We start from the raw sequence: 12,827 nt of genomic DNA on the forward strand, positions 1-12,827 counted from the left end.
ACATTTACACAGAGGAACACCAGCTGTAGTGTAAATACTATTTAACAAGATTTTTTTTAAATAGTCCTGGAAAAGTCATTATAGCTATTTGTTTGCCAGAAACTATAGGAATAAGAGAAAAATCCTCTGTGTGTCATTTATTATTGTCACTTTATAGGTCAGGGAAATATAAACAGCTCTAAGTATTTTGCAATAGCAACTCTTTACTGAAAGCTTTTCTTTTTAAAGTGTGGTGTCTGGTATTTTAGCTGTTACAATTCTTCAGTGCATACTTTCAGTCACTTCAGTTGAGTTGCCTAAGCTTTTTTGCAATTATGGGTGCCAAGAAGAGTTTATAGCCACATGTTAATGCTACCAATTTTGCTTACTGTGTATATAAATCTTGTACCAGCATTGAGACTGTGAGGCAGAAAATACCTTTTACAAGTATGGCTGCTAGATAGTTTACTTAATCTAATAGCTTCCAATTCACATAAAGTTAGTTAAGAGTTCCTGCTATAACCTTTTGTGACAAACTTGCATAAATTCACAAAAATCCCATAAATATATACTACTTTGCATCAAGTTTAATTCCTTCTTCTGGCATACAATCCATTGGAAATTTGGTATAACCTATTGATAGGCTCCATATGAGTTTAAGAGATATTTTTTGCACAGGATTAAATATCCTGAAACTCCCTAAAACACACATGGGAGAAAGGCCTTGACTGTACAGTGGTTTTAAAGCTCATACTGTCTTATGACCTTTCATTTTTTATAATGAGGGACTCAAAAGACCAACTAACCTAACAGTGCAACAAGAGTTGCTTGCTACGCTTCTGAAATAACACACCCAATGCATTTTAACACACTTAAGAAGCCATTTTATGTTCTCACTTCCACAAAAATTCCTGGTGAAAGACAAGACTCTAAATGTATATTAAAAATTCAGTAGGATTATTTAAGTGATTAGATACATTCTTACTGGTTTTACAGGTTCATCCTCAGTCCTTCTACTTTTGAAAAGAAAAGAAAATCTTTGTATTGACATAACACATGAAAACAAGGCCAAGAAAAAAGTATCCTGTGGTCAAAATACAGTAAAAAAAAAAATAAAAATAATGCATCTGTACTGGTGCAACTGAAAATTATATGCAAAAACATTTTCATTAAAGCAGTACAAACTTTTTGTCAAGGGAAAATTCCTATACTCTTAGGAAACAGGAATTACCTTTACCAAGAAAGGTCAAAGCAGATAAAGAAGTAACTAAGCACAAAAGCCTAAGAAAAGCAGCTACTGTGAAGTAACCACAATCCTCAAAAAGGCTTTATCATACTTTTCTAATATTTCACAGCTTAGGTCAAAAGTAAAATATGATACATGAATTAAAACCTGCAGTGGGAGCTCATACAATGTAGGAAATCAGAGAGTTCTTAGGAAAAGAGGAAGGTCAATGACAGGGTTTTTTTTTAAAAAAATGAGAACCCTTCTGAATATATGCAGAGTTTTCCAAGCATGATATCCTTCTAGATTTTTGTGAGGATAGCATGCTAATCTAAGGTTAAAATCAGAACAAAGACTGCTATGCTTGTGTCATATGTGCTTCCCTTTCAGAATGTTAAATTACCTGGGCCACTAGCTCAGTATGTGAGCCAGACAGACCAGGGAAATTAGATACATATTTCACTGCAGATATTAAATTTTGGCTCTAGCTCAGCAACAGAAGATTCATTCGTCATGTACCTACAATGAACAGACAGTTGCAAGCTCTTTTCCAAAGTAAGGATTCTTTTGACTTAAGCATCAGTCCTATATTAAAGAAGTCCATGCAGTGGATCTCACATTGTCATTAAAATATGAGAAAAAAACAGAATTTGCAAGAACATCTTCTTGTCCAGGGTTATTTTTCTACCGTAATTGCATCCCTGCTTCTCCCATTAAGTATTTTTAGTCCTTTCCTTACTCTTTTTTTCACTCCTGCTCCAGCACCCTGCTTTTCTCCACCTCAGAAGAACGGTCAACTTCTGAGCCAGTAAATTTACTCACACAGATAATAAAAAGCTTAGTGTATCATCTCTCTTGGTGACAATATGTGGAAGAACTGAAAACATAGGTTTGCCAAGAGAAATTTGTTGAAGAGTCGATTAAGACTGAATGAAAAATCATAGTGCAAGCCATACTCGTATGCATTGTTATCCAGCCAAATCCTGAGACGTAATGAACCACAAATGAGAGCTATTTCTCATGAGATTGGCTACCCTAGCAACAAGGTATCCTTAGTCAAGCCTTCCTTTTGCTGATTCTGCTCTATCTATAGCAGATAAGAAAGATGTAGACCATGTTCCTCAACAACAACCTTACATTAAGTATGGGAGGGCTGCTCTGCATCAGTGAATCACAAGAAGGTTGGGCTTGGTATCCATATAGTGGACACTCTCATCCTGCAGCTCATCAAGTGCTCTTGATGTGTTTTCTGATATCAGGTGTCTTATTTCAGTATTTAATTTGTAATGGTAAATGCAATTCATTCTCCAAAAAGACATGAGTAGATGACATGCTGCAAACCTGGACTAATGTGTGTTATATGTAACTAGATGTGTGTTATATGATACTAGATATATCTGTTATTAATGTAATTGATCAATTATAAGGAACATTAAAAGTAGCACAACTATAGTTCTTAAATGCACTGTTAGAGAAAAATTTTCACATTCTTATACGTGTTATTGCTTTGCTTTTAAAAAATTCAGATGCTTTCCACTCAGTCACATTCCCTACCTCTCCTTGGCAATATTTTACGTTTTTCAATAATTTATGTATCAAATGTGCTCATCTCAAAAGCCTACTTATGCCTCTTCCCAGACTGGCAGTGACTTGCAGTACTCAGGCTATCTACTTCCTTTCTTGTACATCATTGCTGCTGTTAAGAGTTCTCCACACTAAGTTATGAATGAATTAACACAAGCCCAGCGTTTCACAGCTCACAGTGATGTCTGCTTCTTTATAGAAGTCTAGTCTTTAAAACCAGTTATCCACTTGTCAGGATATAAAAGCACAAATGTCACTTCTGGCAATGCATAGAATGGAAGGAAACCTATCTCAAGTCTTATTTACACTGCAGTTTTTTACTGTCCACTTACAAGGTAAGAATAGAATTAGTTAAAAATTTCACAGAGCACCTGGTTCCCATTGTATTGCAAGCAAATTAATTACACTGTTGACAAATTTTTTGTCCATTCCTACAAATGTGTTTTAGCTGTAAAAGCATCAAGCTCTCTGACCTTAAACAAGAAATTTGAAACATTATGGGCCTAAACTGTGACTTAGAAATCCAAATCAGCTGATGCCAAAATCAGTCCATGTTCATATCTTTCCCAGGTAACAGGTTGCAATAATCCCAGCCCATGAGATACGTACTCTATGCTTGAAGAAGAGGACAAAAGGACCACAGCTTGCCTGACAACCTGACCTTTCTCTTAATACCTCTTTAAAGGTCCATATGCATCTCACCACTTCATTAAAACATAGTTATTAGGAAAGACATAAGGCACAGAGCTCTCTGCACCTCTGAACACCTTCCAGGCTATCTACCTGCTGTTTCCAATCCTTGCCAATAAAGGCTGCAACTGCAAAAACTGAAAAAACAATCTGCATAAAATACATTTGGTAAATTGTTTTAAAGAGAGATAATGGACTAAAAAGTAATCATGGCTAGGCTTCGCGAACGAAGATTTGGGAAGGATTCTACCCCCATTTGCTACAAGCGCTCTGGTGGTTAAAGAGGCCAATGCGAGACAGACAAGTCCAGTTGCAAAAGGCACAGCAGAACGCAGCCCAGCCACCGTCCGAGCGCAGCACAGCCTGGCCACCATCCCACTAAAAAGTAGATGAATTATTAAAAATACAATGGGGGAAATCCTATTTAGAAAGATTATTCTGTTTCTATTTACTGAGTCCTTTCTAGTGTTCAGAAGTTGGCAAATCCAAGAGCTACATCAAGTCAGTTTTGATCAACCAGTGTGTTTAATTAGATTACTGTTGTGTGTCTCTGACATCATAGACATCTTTGAGGAATTTTTTTGCAGTACAGTAGCACATTATTTATTCCATTAACTATGTGAAATCAATGAATGAAACCAAAAATAATCTGGTTATCGGATTTCTGGTTTGTTGGCCTAGTGACACAGCAGCACAATTTCTGTATCAGAAAATTAACAGCATATTGAGTACAAAAAACACTAAACGATGCACACCATTGACTGTCACATCAGGTAAGATTTCAGAAAGGTTTTCCCTGCCCGTCAATCTGAAAGACCTGTGGTGTGCCAAAGAGAGAGGGACCCTGCTTTGCAGTAGGCTACTAGTAACTTCATACCCATGCCGTTTCTCCAGGCACAGAATAAACTGCAGCACATAATTAAAAAAAAAAATGTTTTAGTTTGTTAGTCTTCAGTCTGATTTGCAGGTTAAATGGGCAATATAAATAGGAACCAAGTGAACTCTAGGGAGTGGGACATAACTGCATTTTCTGCTTTGGTGTTTTGTACCCTGACGATCCTTAATTCAGTTCACTTAAGATTCACATGTCTGTGAAAAGCTAACAACAAATAGTAGCTCATTTAAGGTTGAGAATTAGATGTTTGTGGAATAAAAAGACTTAAAAAAAGCATATTGAATGAGGTTTGGTCAGAAAAACAGTGTCTTTTAATGCTTATGACTTCATCTGACTATATATAAAAAGTGAATCTGAGAAGAGTGAAAGTACATCTGTAAGACGGCAAAAGTATTTTCTAGAACCATTACTCCCAGTTTTTTGCAAGAATAAGAAGCATCTCCTACATGTCCTATTGGTTTATTGCTCAGATATTGATCTATGAGGTACAAAAGCATTCTGACTGGTACTAGGTGAGGGATTCATCAGCCCAGACATTAAAAAAAATTAACCCCAAGTCCAAGCTAAATGTGCTCTGGATCTCTTTATAGTCCTTTAATGCAATAGGCATCTCTGGATATCAAATCAGATCAATTTATCCTAAAAATAAATACCTAATTCATGCCAAAATAAATGTCCTTTTAAGATGCCTGTTGATCATTTTAAAGGGAGCAACTATCTTAGACTTTAGTGCTAAACTTTAAGACACCTAAAATTAGATGACATAAATCCCACCCTAAATGCTTCCCTTTGTCACTGTATCTTTAGAGTTATCAAAGTATTAAAAAAAGTTCAGATTTTTTTCAGTGCCAGAATACAAAACTTTTTGCTGATAGTTACAGAATCAAATCTATTCTAACTCTAAGCAATATGATTTTGCAGTAGGTTGCAATGTAAGATCACATGCAAGTCATTCTTTCAGGCATAAAGATTTACAAACAGAAAACAGTAGAAGTATTGTTTTTTGCTAATCTTCAATGTGATTCATAAAAGTAATGAGAACATACTGAAAAATACAAATGTCATTAACATTCTCTTAAAGGAGGGATAAATCTTATTTTACAAGAAACATGCCAGCAAGAAGAGCAGTACCCCTCAATCATGATAATTGTCTTACTGAAAAAAGGCTTAAGAATTCCAAATTAATTTTGCAGTTTTTAAGTACCTTCTTTCTTCATGTGCTTTGAAGGAAAGCTAGGTTTTGTGGCTTTCTCTGGCACCAGAAACAAAGAAGGTGAATACTTAACAAATGAAGAGAACTACAATCTGAAAAATTTTAAAACAGAATTTTTTGGCTGAATTGCTTCTATCAACTGTCTGTTCAGCCTAAAGTTTAATTTGGCAGCATTCAAGGGTTCTCAGTGAAGTAAGCACAGCTGATTACTTTCATGTCCAGCCATCCGCAAATATCTCAACACGTTGAAAGTCACAGAAATCTGCTAAAAACCTGAACACTGTGGAATTCATAGATGTCCAGACAGTTGTAACAAAATGCAAGCAGGGTTCCTGACCCTGTGAATGTTCAGTTCATTAGGTTTGTTCAGAAGAATAAGTAGTTGAAGTATCAGCCCTTTGGATAAACACTCAGTATGCTAGCAGTTAGTCTTCTAAGGCAGACATTCATTAAAACTCTATCACAATTTTGTTGTTTCTGCTGCTATTTTCTTTATCTCTGACTATTATTTCTTCCCACATCTTTAGAGACCTTAAATTTCAGGTATGTTACATAAACACAACTATAATATGCTCAAAGACATAGGTGTTTAAACAACATGGTAGCACTGCTGCTGTGAGTAATTGTAGGTCATAATAAGTGTGACAGTCATAATAATCAAGACTGTGATGAGGATTGTAATGGGGATATAAAATATGGTATTCCGGCAGAAGCTTCTTTCTCTTAGCATCAACATCTGAGTAAGAGCAACCTTTTAAAAGTACATTAAATAAAAACATGTGATGTATTCATTCAACAGGTAATTCAATTGTGAGCAGAGGTACTGGGCTACTCTCTAAAATGGAAATTATATGAGGTGCAATAGTTAAAACAGGGTGCCATTACTCTTTAAATCTGATTCCAGGAGAATGGGTTAAATCTCTGAACAATCTTGTCTAAAACATGAGATGAGGGAGAGAAGTGTCTAATTTTGCAACTTTATTGACACATCTGTGACTAATAAGAATGGTCCCTGGTGTGGTTATATCTGGCAATCAAGGATCTCCCATACTGCTCCTAGGCATTACTCAGGAGCAAGAATGTGCCAAGAAACATATCTAATAGGCAGTCTGGACGTTACCACCCTGTTCTGGAGGGTAGAACAATTTAATAGTACAAATTATACCAAGCTGTGCTGCTGGCCTCAGGATCCTTGAAATATTTAGCTTACCATATAGCCTGTTGTCCAATGATGCTAAGGACTTCAAAGGTATTAGTATTACATATCCACGTTTGTATATATATGATTGTGCATTATATTATATTATAATAACTTTATGTTTTAATATTATTCTATTATTATTTTATTATACTTTATACAATTATGCTTTATTTAATTACATCTTTTAGAGTAACTTATTTTTCTTACTACATTACATTATAAAATGCAATATTATAAAATCATAGTAAAATATGTCACATTACATTATAATCACATGACTAATGCATCTGTTCTTGAACAGGCAGTGGTTACAAGCGTTGACTCCACGTTGCTGAGAACACAGCTGAGCTGGGCAGGGCACGTCTCCAGGATGAAGGACCACCATCTCCCTAAGATCATGCTCTATGGTGAACCTGCCGCGGGCTGCTGCAAGAGAGGAGCCCTGAAGAGGAGATACAAGGACTCCCTTAAACAATATCTCAGCTTTGGTCATATTGATCATCATCATTGGTCTCCTCTGGCCTCCAATTGGGAGACATAGAAACGCACTATACATAACACTGCTGCCTCTTTTGAGAACACACACAGAATCATTCTTGAGGAGAAAAGACAATGCAGAAAGAACTGTGTCTTGACAATATCGCCTAAGGAAACATTCTGCTGTGTCTTTTGCAACCAGCCTTGTCTATCTCACATTGGTCTCTTTTTAACCATCAGCGTTCTTGTAGCAAGTGTGGATAGAATCCTTCTCAAATCTTCATTTGCGAAGCCTGGCCATGATGATGATAATCACAGGAGCATAAAGTGGTTGATGTTACAGTTGCATAAAACGGTTAATGTTACAGTTTACTGTAGAAGATCACCTGTGCATGTAAGCTCCATCTTTTATGGATTAATTTTGAGTTAGCTTCTGTTCATTCAGATGATTATTTTTGCTGGGAAGAGAATTCCCTCACTTCTGATGCAATAGGGATATGGAAATACATATCACTTATATGTAGCTATCTCTTAAGTCAGCATTGTTACTGCTGACTGCTACTGTATTGAGTCTTGAGCACTGAGAAACAGTTTTGCTGGCATTGGTATTAAAGTTGTGGATTACACCATGATGGAAGGAAGAACACACATACTCGTGAAGTATTTCAAAAAAGGAAATAGTCTGCAGAAAGCACATTCTGCAACATTTTATCTTCAGGCCAGGTGGTTGCTCTCCAGAAAAGAAACTGGGGGCTATAGGGAATCATAATCTGAATATGAAATTAATTTTGTGTACAAAAATAGATTCATGAGTATATATTCGTGATTTGTGAATCATGAATCATGATTCATGAATACATTCGACCAATCAGTTGTGTGATTGATACTTTCCTCTTTATTCAGTGCTCTTAAAACCACAGTTGGACTACTGTGACTGGGTATCTATTAGTAAGAAGAAATTCTTCCACAAGCAAGCAAATTAGTAAAAGTCTGGAAAGCATGAACGATAAGTAAAAAAGAAAGAACTGAGGCTGTTAAATCCAGAGACTGAGAGAAATGAAAATAGTATTCAAGTATCTGAAAGAATCCTGCAGAGCGGGGAATACCTATGATGAATAGCAAAAAGAATAACCAATTTTAAGCTGTAGTAAAGGACATTTAGGTAAGATATAAGAGGGAAAAGACTGTTTAGTGGTAAAGTTAATTTAACACAGAACCAGCATCTCTGGGGAGCCTGCAAGATCTCCATGAATGGAAGTTTCTAAATACAGGTTAGACATACAGCTGCAAAATGTTTAAGTATCACTTAAACCTTGTCTTAAGGCTAAGAAGTCAATCAGATAAATTGAAGTCCTTCCCAACTCCATTTGTAGGGTGTTTTCCCATTTTTAATAGTGATCAAACTCCACTGTATTATGAGAGGGTCTGACTCTGAGAAGGGACTTTAGGCCACTTTTACTACTGTCATTAAACTTGGACAGTGGAACATGAATATGAATGAGGCTGAAGCAGAGGAAACTGCTAGAGCAAAAGTGAAAAAGCCTGAGGATTTAAATGACAGATGAAAAACCCAAAGAAGAGTCACTGTCAGGTAAGAAGAGACCAAGAGCTGGGCATATTGTTACAAATGTATTTATCAGCATGGTATTTGCACAAATGCAGATGCCCCAACAGAGTACTAGAACAGAAAATGGCAACTTCAAACTGAAGCTAGTAATTTTAAAAATCATCATATTTTGTTGAATTGTTGGAAAGCATGCCCTCTTTTTGTCTAGGTCTACTTACTCTTTGCTTAGCTTCTTTCATTAATGCTGTGAACTCTCTCACCCTTCCCAAAGCAGACTGTAACCATATAACTGTATAACCATATATAGCACTTCTACCCTTCATTAAGTCCATCTTGGTGTGTGACAGTATTCAATGTTCAGTCAATACTGACATTATACTATTCATACTTTTAGGACATTGAATATTTGTATTTTTCTTTCTGTATAAGGACTGAGTAGGCAAGAGTGCTCCTGGGCAGTGGAAGAGGATTGCCTGCACTGTGAACCTGCTGGGGCAGGCCTGGGCACATTTCTGGCCCAGTTCTTCAACAAGTTTCCCAACCTTTCTCACGCCCATTTTACGTATGAGAACATTAATTAAAACAATATACAATTTTTCACAGGCGGCTTAGGTACAGCCCCCTGTTTTGGATGGTGATTAAAGTCAATATTGTGGGTGTTAACCAACCTGAGTTAGTTTGCCTAAGTGCCAGGAAAAGTTACATATTTATTATACATTTAATTAGTTACTACTTACTTACTTGGTATATACTGGGCTTTGTGTCTGAAAGGATGGTACACAACTTCTGTATTTTTTTCACAGAGTAAGATGCATTCAACTTAAAAGGCATCATCAGCCCCAATGGTTTGCCTGCATTGTTGTTGAAAAGGATATTGACCATTTCATTGTTTTTACTCAGAATATTTTTTTCTGTTTTATCTTAGATTGAAAATTCCTTTTATAAGTGCTGTTTTTTATTATTTTGCCTAGATGACAAATTCAAGTGCAAATAGTTATTGCAGTCTCCAGAGAAGAGAAATTCTTAAGTAGCAAAATTTTCAATGGCATTTGGATTAAAAGTATCTTTAATATTATATTATATCACATATAACAAATATGTGGGTAAATCTGTTAATAGCTCATGAACCAATGAATGCAGTTTAATATAAGAAAATACAAAATATGCCTTTTCTGTTCTTTGTCTTTCTTTGAAAAATTGGTCCCCGAGTCAAATATCTAAGCATTGCCATGTAAAACACTAAAATTAAAAGGCTTGTATAGAGTCAAGAAGAGAGAAAGTGGTTGAGTGAACCTCTTTCTGAGGTCTTATGTCCTCAGATCCTAATTTCTTAAAATTTTAAAAAGTTCAATTCCCTGAAGCAAAAACAAATATAAGCTTAATATAATGGAAGGAAACATTTATGTATATAAAATTTAAAATAATCACTGGGAATCTGAAAGTCTTACAAACACTTGATAAAATAATTAACTCTTCCACTTCCATAAACAGTGAAATTGAGAGTAATTTATGCAAGCAGGGAGATAAAGAATTTAAAATTGGTAAAAAACCTAAAGATATTGATGAAAAATATCATCAATATGGAGGTTAAATACCATATTAGGGTACTCTAGATTCAGCAGAAGGAAATATTCTTAGGAATAGCAAGGCTAGATAAGGAACATAAAGTTATCAGTCCTATTGTATGAAAGGAATAGAGATTTAATAATTCTTTTCTTGTGTATTAGTTATGCCCATATCATTCAGTGACAACAAGATGCTTTTGATATTGTCCATGTTTACAGTATACATAAAGTTATATTTTTCTAAGTTCATCTTGATATCTGGCATCAGAAAAATAGGGAAAAGATTATTTTTTCATTAATTTTTTTTAGGATATCATGAAATTATGGCTCAGCACTGCTTTCAAGGAAACATCATCAGTCTGGGTGAGTTTATAAAGAATTAGAAGACGGCACCATAGTGAATACCAGTAATCATGGTGAGATGGAAATAGAGAATATCATTGTCTTTTGATAGGAATCTAGAATAAAAGTGCTTATGTTGATATATCTTACTTATACAATATATTTTTGTGAAAGAAACCAAAGGCAGAATCTGGAACCATAACTAATCAATGCAACTCAACTAAAAAGTATATAACCAACAAATATATTCAAGTGAAACAGACTTAAACAGTTAAGGACTTTTTAACATACCAAATACAACATTAGAAGAGAAAACATTGACTGAATGCTGAAGTTGGATAATTCTGAAACAAGAATTTCTTATAATAATTTTTTAGTAAATTTTACTTTGAAATGGTTGTAGTTACATTTTACGATCTCATCTTGAATTATGTTAAATTATCTTAAATGTTGCTAAATATAAACATTCAAAATCATGAGGAAGTTGTAAATTTTAAAAACTTTAGGAATAAAATTGGGAGGAAAGTCATTATATCTAGAAAGCAATGCATTCTGCTTTAGTTTTAAGTGGGTAGGCCTTTTTTTTTCTTATTTTTTTCTTATCTACAGCTATAAAGATTTTATCTTTCCTTGCCTTCCCTTTCCCTGCCTTGCACTGCCTTTTCTTTTCTTTGTCTTTCTTTGAAAAACTGGTCCCTCAGTCAAACCATGGCATCCTTCTCCTGCATCTCCCCAGTGTAAGTGAGTTTACAAGTACTGAAGTTGTGGAGTAGTTCAACTGTTCAGAAGTCTCACTGTGGAAGATGGTGAGTCTGTTCAATTCCTACACAAGTTATTTCGGTGAGTGAAATTGTCTGAAAACAACCCAAAATCCAGCACCACAACTAGTGGTTCTTAGCCAAATGACAGCAAAGATTTTGTTTCTGTTTTCTTAATGAGCCAAGTCTTGTCATCATGTCTTCTGTATTCAGCTCCAATGAACTGATGTCATGAGCACTTCATCAGCTTTGACACTTATAAGATTTTGACCTTGTATATTAAAAGTAAAATGTGATTCGGGTGGCATGAATTTGTGAGCACCTAATTTGAAAGACGAACAAATTTTTTCTAAGCACTGGCTGAGCTGTTCCTTTTTAACAACAAATCCAGTTTTAAACTTCACAGGATGAACAGAAGGGGAAAAAAATGAAAAAAAATAGAGATAGAATGAAAAAAGAAATAAGAAGTAGAAGAAAGAAAAAAAAAAACCACCACTTAAAATCTCTCTAGCTCTAGTCACTTTGGAAATTCTAGACTATTTCCTGCAAATTATACTTTCTGAAAAAGAAATGCTACACTGACCATCCAGCCTGTCAACTGCTACAGACTTTCCAAAAGCACCACTCTCTAAAGTTGTCAACAGTGTATTTTACAAAGATATAGAGTCAGCAAAGAAGCAGGTAGCACAGAGATAGCCTTTATTCGGTGCAAGAGGCACACACAACCCTTCTGCAAATTGTTAGACACTTACAGCTGTTCATCAGTAAACCACACTGTTAGCAATGAAACCAAGCCTGCAAAAGACATTGTGAAACTGCAGCATGGAAAGTAAAGCCTTTGGAGACTTCTACTCATGCAAACAATCACTGGACTACATGAACTTTAGGAGTAAATTATTGGAGTTGGAAGAATAAAAAAGACACTCCAATTTCAGGGTTTCCCTACCACAACTCTGGGATTAGAAGTCCAGGCTTTAACATCATCACCATATGTCAGGCTGTCTCACATTTTGCTTGTTAAAATATAAACTATTATTTTTATATTTGTTGTATAAACAGTAGCCAGGAAATTCTTTTAAACTTCTATTACTCACACAGTATTTCCTTCTCCTCAGATATTTAAGAGACCTTTTCTTAAGCAGGAGGAGAATGGTTCTCCTGTTCATGATTTGTCTGTTTCAAGTGGTGTAAGCTTTATTGATTTCTCTTTCTGACATCTGGGTCAGAGGAGTTGAATTCTGCATTGAGTAAGTGACAAGTGCACTTTGGCCTGGAAGTGTTCAGGCTACTAATTCAGTGAATATTTTCAGACTAGGGAGACTAGTAGATCT

The sequence above is a fragment of the Pseudopipra pipra genome, chromosome 3 (genome assembly GCF_036250125.1).
Source record: "Pseudopipra pipra isolate bDixPip1 chromosome 3, bDixPip1.hap1, whole genome shotgun sequence".
Classification (NCBI taxonomy): Eukaryota; Metazoa; Chordata; class Aves; order Passeriformes; family Pipridae; genus Pseudopipra; species Pseudopipra pipra.